We start from the raw sequence: 13,073 nt of genomic DNA on the forward strand, positions 1-13,073 counted from the left end.
AAACTGGGATAGTACCGGGAGCCTGTGAAGCTGCAACTGCTCTGAGCACAGCCATCTTTGCATCTTGGTGGCCATCATAGTGCCAAGGCCTCTGCCTTCGGCCACTGCCCATGGATTCATGCATCCAACTTGTAAGGCCCTTCCTGCATGTGGTGGGCCCACAGGAAGAAAAAGTAAAGAAGAAAAAGGTTAGTAAAAAGCAAAATAAATAAATAAATATATAAATGTTTGAAAAGGGCCAAAAGTAGCAAAAAGCAGAAAAAAACTAGCCCACAACCAGAAGTTGTAAAATGCTATCAAAACACTAAAGAAAATGCTAGCTTGAATCCATAAGTAGCTAAATGTTTGCCAAAAAAAAAAAGAAAAGAAAGAAGAAAAAAGAAAATGCTAGCTCAGAGCCAGAAGAAGCAAAATGCTCAAAAGAAATAACAGAAAAATCTAGGTTGGAGCCAGAAGTAACAAGCAACATAAGGCTTAGAAGCGGAAGTAAGAAAATGCTAGCAAAAAACAGAAAAATACTAACAGCTACATGTAGTCTTAGTGAAATGCTAGCAAAAAAAAATAAAAGCTAGTTTAGAGTTAGAAGTAGCTAAATACTTGCAAAAAGCATGAAAAAGCTAGCTCAGAGGCATAGGCTAAGTATTGAAAAGCTATCAAAAAGCAGGTAAATGCTTGCTAAGAGCTAGAAATAGCTATACTAACATAGTATGCTGATATAAGAGTTCAAAAACATGTAAGGTGATGAAGGATTCCACGGAATCGCAATACATTTCAATCAGAAATATTTTGATGACTAAATATTTCAAAAAGTTTGAAAGATATCAATATCAAAAGTCATAGCAGGAGTGTCCTAAACAAGTTGAATGTTTTGATACCTAAATTGCTGAAATATATTAAAAACTGCGAGATAAAATAAATGCCAAAAATTCTACGGGAGACAATTGAAAAAAAAAAAAACAGGTAAATAATGAGAAATAGGAAAACAGCGTGAAAGCTTAAACATTCTCACAATTACATATTAGCCACTGTTAGACAAAAATTTTCTTTTAAACAGTCAGACAACTTCATTGTTTTGTTGTCACAAATATTGTTTTAACACGTTTACCAGTTCACAAGTTTTAAAATGTCCTTTTGTATTTTTCACCTCTTGACTCAGAGTGAGAAATGGACCAAGGAAGTGTGGACAGCTGGAGTGGCGCAATTTATAAATCAAAGATGGTTTGTAATTCTCTCAATTTAAACAAAGGGCAAACTAATAAAAACTCATTAAGATGACACATGAATTGGCAAACAAACTGTTTAATTTGTGTCCGCTGTGTGAAGTTGGTTTTGTTTCAGCAGGGTTGGGGGCAGCCCAAATTTACATCTGATTGGAGTTTAATGGCCCGTCACTGCTTTTACTGCACAATTGCCTTGGCAACCAAGCTTTTCTCAAGATTTTCAGCAGAGTAAAACGTCCTTTTTTGTCCATTTGAAATGTGTCAGGCAAAGCCAAATGGGCCTGGGGCTTGTATGTATCAATTTGTTTCTGTTGCGCGGCCCATGGCTGGCCGGCAATGAATATATGGGCCATTGAGTCCTTGTGCACAATGGCCGCAGCTGATGTGGTTGCCACAGAGACACGCCCACACAAAGGGTCGGAATGATGACATATGGTCCAAACCTGCCCAGTCGGCGGACCCCCAATAGTTCCACTGCATTGACAGACAAAAGCCCACGTTAGTCATTTATCTGTGCCCACTCATTTCATGGTAAGATAAACTTTTTATAAAGTTTCTGCAGCCCATGCACGAGAAGTAAACTGATGGTGAAAAAGCCACCATGTAAAAAGGGGGAATTCATTATTAAGTGATTAACAAAGGCTTCTTTACCACCTGCTTCTACATTAATACGGACATTAAAGACCCCTCAATTTTAATGAGAAAGAGATGAGATGGAACTTAACTAAAAGAGTTTGTAGACTGATGCATGTGTCCATAGTTTCAACAGATACTTTTATTTTTTTGATGCTTTAAGATAATTTCAAGTTTTATTGACTTTTAGTTTGAAAGTTACTTCCTTTTTTAATATAGCCTGATAAGTATTTTTACATGTAAGTTCAGTCTGTTACATTTCTATTTCAAGATGTGGTGACTGATTAAAGCTTTTTTCCTCCTGTATTTACTGATTCTAGTAATTTTGCAATTTATGTTCAGCAAATTAAATTATAAAAAAAACCTACATGTATTTATTTCAAAATATAATTAGTCATATTATGTTGGTGTCAACAAAGACTCATCCTTTGTATTAGGGAAGCTCCTCAAAAAACAGATATCCTTGTTGAAAAACTAAAAACAAAGCTAATTCAAATAGAAAGAAGTGTGTGAACAAAACATTTCAATGTTGACCATTCACTTCTCACAGGGGAATGACTTTTCAGGCGTCATGGCAGAGATAAAAACATATTAAGGCAGTGTAGGTGCTCTGTTTATGACTTCAGACACAGATGTGACTTTGTTCATAAGTTAATTGTTTAACTTGAAGACCAAGTTTCTGAGTGCTCATTATTAGTAATGCTTCAACAAAGATTATCAGTTTCATGGTTTTATAATACTGTGGTGCAGCTTTTTGTGTAGTGTTGGTACTCGACATTCTACTAGATTGCATGATTTTTAAAAAATGAGACCAGAGAAAACTGTTAGAGCAGTATTTACTCTTCCCTGTGACATCTTTCTGAACATAAGAGACAGTTAGATCACCACTCTCACAGGCAGGACATGAAGGTGGTGCAGACAGAAGACAACTGGGAGACAGCACGTCCTACCTGGACTGCCAAAATAAGCCATAGATGAGCATTTACTTTAATATTCAGTGTACGTTGTGAAAAGAGCTGAACAACTTTTGTGCCTGGTTTGAGGTGAAATCACTTAAAACAGCTGCATTACATGAACCTCATCTTCTTTGTGTGGCAGTATTAGGTAATACATGCAATGAATCTGAAAAATGCTGAGGGACAAACTGATAGGAAACATAAACAAATACATTGATTATAGCACTGTGTAGTGGTGTCAAGGTCAGCTTTCTGACCCTCCACTACTAATTATTTAAATATAACGGGTTCTCTCTTTTTCGAGTTAAATTTCTGCCATGTGACGAGGTACTGTGAGGATTGTGTTTAAATCAGTGACATGAGACATTAATTTCCTTTGACCCATCAGAATAAATGTGGTCATTTATTTAACAGAATCACAATTTAACCTGATGCATGCTCAATAATCCAGGTAGAAAAATCTAAAATAGTTAAATCTGGTCCTCTGGACATTCAAAAAAAAAAAAAAAGCAAAACAACAAAAAAAATTAGAAACGTTTTGTCTCTCATCCTAGAGACTTCCTCAGTCTGAGGTGCTGTATTCAGCTCAGTCTCTTAAATAGCACCGTCTCAGGGTGGATCAACCAGTTTTGCTGCTGACAACCAAAACCAGCTGATCACATGCTCAAGAAGGACCATCAGCCTAACAATGGATCATTAGCACCCTTATGGCTGTTTACTACTCACAGAGGGCTGAGTGATACTAGCAATCACAGCATTGTAAGAGGGGGACAATTGAACACGTAGGCCTCCACCCCTGTTTAACGATGGACGATTTCTTTTCACAAAGATGGCCTTCTTTACTCCTCTCTCAATCCATCATTCCTCTCTATCCAGGATGTGAACATCTTCATCCCTGAAAGAGTGACCGCTGGCCTGGAGATGAGTGTAGACCACAGAGTCCTGGCCTGATGATGTTCATCTTCTGTGCTGGGCCATCCTTTTGGCCAGTGGCTGTTTAGTTTCCCCGATGTAAGACTGATCACAGCCCTCCTGACACTGAACAGCATACACAACACTGCTCTGTTTGTGCCGGGGGACTGGATCTTTGGGATGAACCAGTCTTTGCCGTAATGTATTTTGGGGTTTAAAAGCCACTGGGACGTTATGTTTAGAAAATAAACGTCTCAGTTTCTCTGATACTCCCTCAACATATGGAATGACCACTGGTCTGGGTCTGGGTTCCTCCTTTTCACCTGTTGGCTGACTGGAGTCCTGTTTGGGTTTCTTCTCTGCTTTCAGGAAGGCCCAGTTAGGATATCCACATTGCTCTAGAGCCTGTCTTGCATGGGATTTCTCCTTCTGCCTGGCTCCTGAGCTAGTGGGGACGCTGTCTGCTCTGTGATACAGAGTCCTGATGACTCCTAACTTGTGCTCCAAAAGGTGATGGGAGTCAAACTGCAAATACTGGTCTGTGTGGGTGGGTTTGCGGTTTTAACATCAAAACATGTACACGTGATTAGCTGATCTGGTTCTGATTAATAAAACTTGGCACGCTTTACTATTAAGACAACAAGACATTTCTGAAGGCATCTAGATTACTGGCAAAATAGAAGAGTTAAAGGAAGGAATGAAGAGAAAAGATGGGTAAAGGGGGTGTCTGTTCGGATCAGGATGGCACGCTTCCTCCAACACCAGCTCAAACCTCCGGTACACTTGGCGCGTCACGACTCGTTACCTTTGCAGAAGATAAATCAGCTCCGGTGTTGGGTCCATTTCAACGCTACCTTCCAGTGTCTCCGGTAAGAGCGGCTGGCCATCATCAGAAGTCGTGTCGTTTACTCCGTTCAACAAACACGCTCAGCTCCCGGGTGGATTCACAGCAAGCTGTGAGTCTGTCAGAGTTTCCACTCAGATGTGGAAAACTCCATAGTCCCAAGAAAGACTCAGGAAACTGGAAGACTAGACTGGCTAGACTTGACTCGACTTGACCCCAACTCAACTCAGAAGACTGAGTAGTTCCAGAAAGTGTGGACTCTTAAAGAGTTCTCATTTCCGGTCACTCAGGACTTCCTGATTGGTTGAAACAACCAACAGGGGGTGTGTTTCAGTGATGTCAGAGGGTTATTACAAGTCAAGAGGACAGCAGGAATGTTTAGGAACGTTTAGTACAGACAGAGAAATGTTTTGAAGAAGTAAGAAACTTTGCCGGTGCCAGTTGCTCTTATTTACTGTCTGCTAGGTGTAAAAACAATACACTTCGTTCTAATAACTTCTTTCTGACTGTCTCTGACTTTTGACCGACATCACTAATTCTCCTTTAGACAGAAAATCAAAATGCATAATTACTTTGTAAATAGACATTTAACTGGATTTCTAATTTAAATGAGGTGTAAAAATCATTAATACTGTTTCACAGTTGATTTAAAATGAGTGGTTCACTCCAACATTTAGAAATGATATGAACTAAACACACTTTTGATTATCAAGATATTGTAAAATAGTAATGATAATATAAAAGAAGAGTGTTCTTTCAATTGATTACTTCAGGATACAATTAGACAGTCTCTGGATGAGCTAATTTGTATTTCTGGATTCAAATCAATGAAATAACTGTTCCTGTCCCATGAAGATCGTCAGAGGCAGGTTTTGGTCGGAGGCCGAGTTCACTACACACTGTATAAACTTGTCTGCTTTATTTTAGTATAATTGGATGTAGTTCATAGATGTTTGCCTGTGTTCAGTATGTTTCAGTTTGCTTTATTATCCTGTGTCCCAGCCATTGTCCTTTTTTCTTCACTTCTTCCCAGCACCTCATGGCTACACCTCATCTACTCAATGGGCTCACCTGCTCCTCATCAGTAATAGTCCTTCTCTGTGTTTTTACTCCCAGCTCACATTAACTCAACATCAGGTTCTACTATTTGTTTCCTGTTCACCTGCACTGTGTCTCAGCTCAGTTTGGTCTTGTGTTTGTATTTCTGCATTGTAGTTCCTTGCCTTCATATCTTAATTTTGATTCCACATCTACACCTTGATTAAAACAGGAAGTATGATAAAATGATAAGTGGTGAAAAAAACTATTTACTGGAGCATTTGGTTAATGTGTTTGTATATATACATATATATATATATATATATATATATATATATATATATATATATATGAACAAACTGACAGCATGGGCTATGAGATTCACACACCCATCCACATAAAAACACACACACAGCCAAACAATGATGCCTACAACCTAATGTGTACTCCGCTAAAAACAGGTCAAGCCAACGTGTCAGAGGATGTCAGCTAAGTTGACAGGTTGGGACTGAGAAGATCTCCCTTGTTCTGATTTAGAGGTGACAGGTCCTTCTGGATCTGACCCGTCTATTCCCTGATTTCACCCCTGCCACCCTCTTGACCATCCCCTGCATGGACGCCTCCATTGACAGCTGTCAAAGGGAAGGACCTGGAAGAGAACATCGCCCATAGAGGTCAGAGACCCCCAGGTGACACAGTAAAACTGCTTCAAAACACGGTGTCAATGCTGGTCCTGAGTTTAACTGACACTTGGCACGAAACAATCAGTGAGTAGCACGAGACACACTTGTCCTGAAAATTGCAATGCGGTTCTGGTTGAAAAATTAAAAAAAAAAATTAAAAAAAATAAAAAAACCTATTCTTTCTCAACGCACGTTCTCTCACACGCCCTTGCTTTGTTATCGTATGAGCAGATTCCCACACTTGAACAAATGTACACACCCCACCCTTGGAAGCAACACTGCACAGAGCTTTCTTGATTTCACACAGAGATCTAAAAATAACCATGAAGAGGGAGGAAATCCCCACATTCCCCAGCAATGGACCTGCAGTACAAAGACATCCAAACAATGAGCTACTCTTGACTCGGAATCGTCCCAGACAATATAGGAAGACTGAGGCATCAGAGTTATTTTTCCCAGATAGACTGTTGTGTCTGGGAGTGGAAACCTCTGACCGCTGCTGCTGACTCACGGCAAGTGGCCATATGTGAAGGAATATGCTACATGAGACAAACAAGCCCACTCGCATGCAAAATGACACGTTAGATTTGACAGAAGCACTGACATTGAGAAATCTGACAAGGACACAACACAAAGTGCCATTAACAAACAATAAACTTCTTCTGAGTCAAATTCATCAGTTTTTAATGCATCAATGTCTTTAAAAACTGCCTGTGCCACAGGTAAAGCAGCTGCGCAACTATTCATGAAGTTGAGCAGACATATGCATGTATATAGATGCACCAGACGTCCACAGGATCACACATGTGGCTAACAAACATGCTTATCGCAAACATCTTTACCAAGGAAGAGGTTGACTCATTTACATCCTGTGAGTCTGATGTTTGTGAGTAAGCCTCTGAGATCAAATCTCACTGCATGTCTGTCTCATGTCTTCCACAGTGTCTGGTCCCAGCAGGGCACAGGTCACATTTTCACTAATAGTTTTCTCACCTAAACACAAGGCTTAATGGCTCGTAAGACTTTTATTTTGTGAGCTGTAATGTCAGAACCAAAGGAGTGAGTCCACAGAGCAACCTGTTGTTCAGCAGTTAGCTTTACAAATGGCTAATAAGCAATACATAAATGTCTAATTTCTTACCCACTTCAAAAGATATGAACTTACGCTTTATGTTGTAAAAATTAGAGACACATTTTAACTTGTATTACGTGTCCCTCTTAATGCTAATTTAAGTCTTTCCGTTCAGTATGAAGTGAGTACTGCAGAACCTTTTACTTGACTGACAGCTCAACAAAAGCAATGGGACTGGGTGATTTGTCAATGGGTTAAAAAATCAACACAAAGAGCTATTGATTGGCAGAGAAGAAAAAGACGGAAGGACAATGAGTGCGTCTGTGAGATCTCCCCACCAAGTGATCAATACTGGAAAAACCACTCCACTTGTGTTCATACACAGATACACAGTAAAGATCATCCATTGTACATCCAAACTGGTGCTGCCACTCATCACAGAGTTACGCTGCAGGAGGGGAAGACGTGGGTGGGTGTGGGGGGTGGTCAAGCATCTCTTTATCACATACAGACCTACAAAGTGATGAGTGGGGAGTGGTGGTGCAGAGGTTAGAGAAGGTGGGTCTGTGATCGGAAGATTGTCGGTTCAAGCCCCGGTACCAACAACATTAAAAAATGTGGGTGAGGTAGGTGAAGCATCCACACTTGCCCCCACCCTCATTCGCCCCACTCTGGGCCCATGAGCAAGGTCCTTTACCCCTATCTGCTCCCTAAACAGGTCTCTCTTGAAAATGAGTTCTAGTAGCTCAATGAGACTACCTGTATAAATAAAGGGTAAATGGAAAAAAAAAAGATGTCTACACTAATGCACACATCAGAGTCACTTCTCAAATGTTATGTGTAGATGTTGCAAGCAGAATGTGTTTTTATGTCAATGAAGAACAAATTAATGATTCCTAAATTCATCTGAACAATCATCATTATTTAATTGTCAATATAAAAAGTGACTTCATCTGAACTTACACATATTGTCTCCACAAATTGCTTGTCATCCGCTTTAGTTGTGTATAAATGTATTTGCTTTATTTGTCACATATGGAGGAAAAAAAATGTGCCTATAAAAAAAAAATCACATTGACAAAAAGATGTATAAAATCTGTATACCCACACTCCTGTCACTCTGTGTGACATATTTTTAGTTGAAGTTTCTGAGAGTCTGGATGTTTCTCCAGACGTTCTGTGGTGTTCATCTCCAACATCACAGAAATAAACTCTGAGACCTGAGGCCAGGCGCCCACAGAAGGAGTGCTTCCTTATGAATGGCCTGCAGCTAAGAGAAACGTGTTCACCAGTGTTTGATGCAAGTGTTTGCCCCCTTACTAATCTTATCACAGCTGTATTCATCATGAAGCCCGATCTCTTCAGCTCTGGAGAGCTGGAGATGAGTGCTCCTCCAGAGACAGGGTGATCCGTCTTGGAGCGATCAGCACCAGCCGACAGAGAGGCACAAGGCGGCTGCAGAGTCACTGTTTACCTACTGTCAGACTCTTGTTAAGTGCCACTAAAAAGCTGTTTGTTATATCAGCAGAGATAAGAGTATGACAGCAGGGTAACGGATGGGTGCGGGCAATCTTCAAACTGTTGATGGAGCAAGCGTTTTTAAAATTTTTTCGAATTTCAAATCATTTTTTTAATATGTTGCGCACAGTTTGCTTAATAGTTTATGTATTTCAACCATTGCTGACTTTGATAAGTCAATAATGGTCCCAGGTTCTTGAGCTTCAGGCTGTTTCTGTGAGATTAGCTTTGAGAAATTAATAATTGAAATGAAGATGCAAAAGCATGATTTATTTGACTTCTATTGTCCAAAGTGTTTTTAAAAAAAGAAAAGACAATACAATGAAAACCATTTTAATGTGTATATGAGTGTGTTTGTGTGTACCCAGCTGCATTCACCCCTCTCCTTGCCCCTTCGTTGAGGGCATTTGTTTGCAGTGAGCCCATCCACTTATTGACACTTGTCCCCCCCCACCCCCCACTGCCTTCTGCATGACAATCCGGGCAATAAAATCACAAGTGGAGCACAAACTGTTCCATAGTTACCATAAAAAACAAAAGTGAAGAGGGTAAGTGTTTACCTTCCCATGGCATGAAAAGAGGAGACGGGGAAGGAGAAAAAGAAAGACAAAAGCTGATCTCATGGTTCTGACTTTCTATTATATGCATATCTATTCAAATTTACAGCATCTGCTTGGCACTGTCTGTAAACATTTGTAAGTGTGTAAACTTTATTGCAAAGAAAAGGGGGATTAAAACAAGTAGATCTGTTGACACATACATGAAAGGAAGGGCTCAAAGTTTTTAAAAAGCGGAAAGCTGGTCACATCTGCAGTAAGGATTTGCCCCTGCAGACACGGACACACACAAAGGATGAACCCATGTGAGATGGGACCAGACACCAGGACATCCTGTTTGCTCATATTTAGGGGACAATGCCCTCTCTCTTTGTCTGTACCATGCTGAAGTGTTAACAGTCTTGCAACAGTGTGGCCGTCACCACCAAGCTCAGCCAGAGTCCAGAGAGAAGAACCTCTGGACAACATTTCAGGAAAGGACGTCTTTCAACACATCACTGAGCAGAATATCCTTTGGTCACACGGCTGTATTTCATTAACTAGAAATTAATCAGGAGTTCCTTGATCTAACATACTGATGAAAAATGTGGAGGATGCCAAATCTGTGTTTGTGTCTTTGTTTTTGTTGCGTGAGGCCCATTTTTCCAACTTATACCGCATTGTGAGGACCAACAGCTCCTTATAGGGCCCAAAGCCCAGGCCCCATAAGAAGAAGTGCCATTGATGGGTTAGGGGTTAGGTTTAAGACTATGGTGTGAATTGAGGATGGGTTAGGTATGTACTGGTAATAGTTAGGTTTAGAGTGTCAGGGTTTGGCTATAGAATGGAATAAAAAATGAATGGAAGTCAATGCAAAGTCCCTGTAAAGTTAGAAAGACAAACGTGTGTGTGTGTGTGTGGGGGGGGGGGGGATCCTAGCAACCCATCTCCAGAACATGTGGCATGAAATGGATGAATTAATATACATGTATTTGATAACAAAGTTTTCATTAAAAAAATAATAATACAAAGCTTAATATATGTCTCGACCTTGACCTCTCTAAGTGGCTTTAAGAATCTGTTGGACTCCTGGCAGGGTCCAATGCAGACATGTTCCTGTTTTTAGTTTTCTACATTTGTCTTGGAATCTAGCTGTTTTTTGTTTTGTTACCTTTTTCCTTTAAGCCATCCTATTTGTTAAAAAAAAAACAAAAAAAAAAAACTGTAGTATGAGTTTTTATAACTGCTTATTGTTGTTGCTGTTGTCCATTGTTGTCATCTTTCTTTGTTGAAATCAGGTCTCTCTTGTAAATGAGTCCTCGAGGCTCAATGGGATTTACCTGTATAACTAAAGGTTGATTGATTCCAAATAGGTAAAAGTTTGTGCATTCAGCTCTCAACTTAGCACAGAGACAGACAAGGGGAGAAAATCTTTAAAAAAGCTTGTAAATATTTTTGTCATTGCAATTTTTTCCTCATTTTATCAAGACTTATATTTTCATTAAGATCTATACTTAACTCATACGCACATGTGCTCATATCACAGAAATTATCTTGCCTTCAGTCACACAAGTAATTACAGTATTTTATTTTAGTTGTTGACAGGTTGACGTCTGAAATTATGGGGCTTAAAAAAGAGAAAGAGATGTGTTTTTATTTATCATTGTTATTATTATTATTATTATTATTATTATTATTATTATTTTACTCTTCTTTATGTTTAAAACTGTGTTATGTTAACCCACCCACCAGTCTTGTCCATGCCAACTAATTCTGTTCTGAACTTTTAAAGTTCTTAACAAAATATCTAAATGTCTTTTTTTTAATTATTGTTGTAAGAGTTTATGTAATTCGACCAGCACAGAAAACATCTGGCGTCTGTGACTGTAGCTAATATTTGTGTTTTGACTCTTCTGCTGATAATAACTTTTGAACTCTCAAAGTGTTTAAATCACTTTGTGGCATCGGCTTTCTAGTTGTCAAATTCTAATTATGCAGAATGTCCCTTTATATGTTTTGGATTGATAATAATTATATTAAAATACTAACTTGTATTCTTTTCAGAACGAAACTATTGTTATTGCCTGCCAAAAGTGAAATGGCTGATATTGTTTCCTCTGTCTGAGTGTGTTCTTGTCTGTCTGTTAGCACAATATCTCATGAACCACAAAATAAATTTGGATGGAACTCTCTGAAAGTAATGCTTGGATGTGCTTCTACAACTGATTAACTTAAGGAATCAATCCAAGCAAAGATGGCCGTCACAGCTGAGCAACCTTAGCAAACACAAAAATGGCTACAACACCACAGTCACAGTTATACTGAGCTAAAAGCAGGTGTGAGACTCATTCCCAACTTTTACTCCAAGCACTGATCACACCAGAACTGTTGTTAAACTTTGCCATTAAGTACTGGAGTCAACTATCTGTTAGCAAAATATCTTATAACCCTCTGGATAGATGTTGATGAAACATACAGAAAATAACTTTTGGATTCACCTGTTTAAGATGCTTTCTACATCTAATCAACCACAGCTAACACATAAATGACTAACTCGGTTCATTTTACGGACATGGAGCTAAATTTTGCTAATTAGCTAATGGACGAATGAGGAACAGTGATAGAAGCAGCTATCTTGGGACAGGTGAAGGTTCAATTCCCTGCCGTGCCCATATGTTGTCTGGTCCTTGAACAAGTCCTGCTCCAGGTCATGTTAGTTTAAACACTTGTGAGATCTCACAATACTGCATAAGATTGTGCAAATTTATTACTTTCAGGTTTGACAAAAATAATAATGCAATAACCTGTACTGTATAAAACCACTGAGCTGAATGAACTGAATCAAATGGGCTTTTTCTAAATGTTTACTGTAACAAAAATAAGCTTGAAAAGTTAAGCTTGCAAAACAAATTGCCTTCATCAGATTTGTTTTTAAAAACTAAAAGTGAAACTAGCATATTTACTAAAAAAATAACAATGTTCTAAAATGTGTATGTCTGAAAATGTATTTAATAATTTAGTATCTCATTAGGGTTTTTAAGAGATTGAAAAAATAGTTATAATGTATGACCAATATTAGCTGTAAGGAAGGAAAAAACATTTTTTTTATGTTTATACACTCCCAAGTAGGTCAAAGGCTGTTTCTCACCGTCACACAGCAGCCACCCAACACACACACGCACACACACGCACACCCACACAAAGAGGAAGAGGTCAAAACCCACTCTCACAAACAGCAGAAACAGATAATGGCATCATGGGTAAGATCTCTGAATGCAAGTGTCAAATTGGTGGCAAGTCTAGGCATGTTGTGAGACCTGAGAGTCCAGCACACACACACACACACACACCCACGCACACACACACACATTGCAGTCTCATACACTAGGTGGAGATACCGAGTTGACAATTTTACACTTTTATCTATATCGTAAATTAACTGTATAAATGGGAGTTGCAGACAAGATAAATTATTTTCAAAAAGTAACTACAATGTTTGTTAAACTGTCATCTATCTATCTATCTGTCTGTCTGTCTGTCTGTCTGTCTGTCTGTCTGCCTGCCTGCCTGCCTGCCTGCCTGCCTGCCTGCCTGCCTGCCTGCCTGTCTGTCTGTCTATCTATCTATCTATCTATCTATCTATCTATCTATCTATCTATCT

The sequence above is a fragment of the Nematolebias whitei genome, chromosome 11, assembly GCF_014905685.2.
Source record: "Nematolebias whitei isolate Nwh7 chromosome 11, NemWhi1, whole genome shotgun sequence".
Taxonomy (NCBI): Eukaryota; Metazoa; Chordata; class Actinopteri; order Cyprinodontiformes; family Rivulidae; genus Nematolebias; species Nematolebias whitei.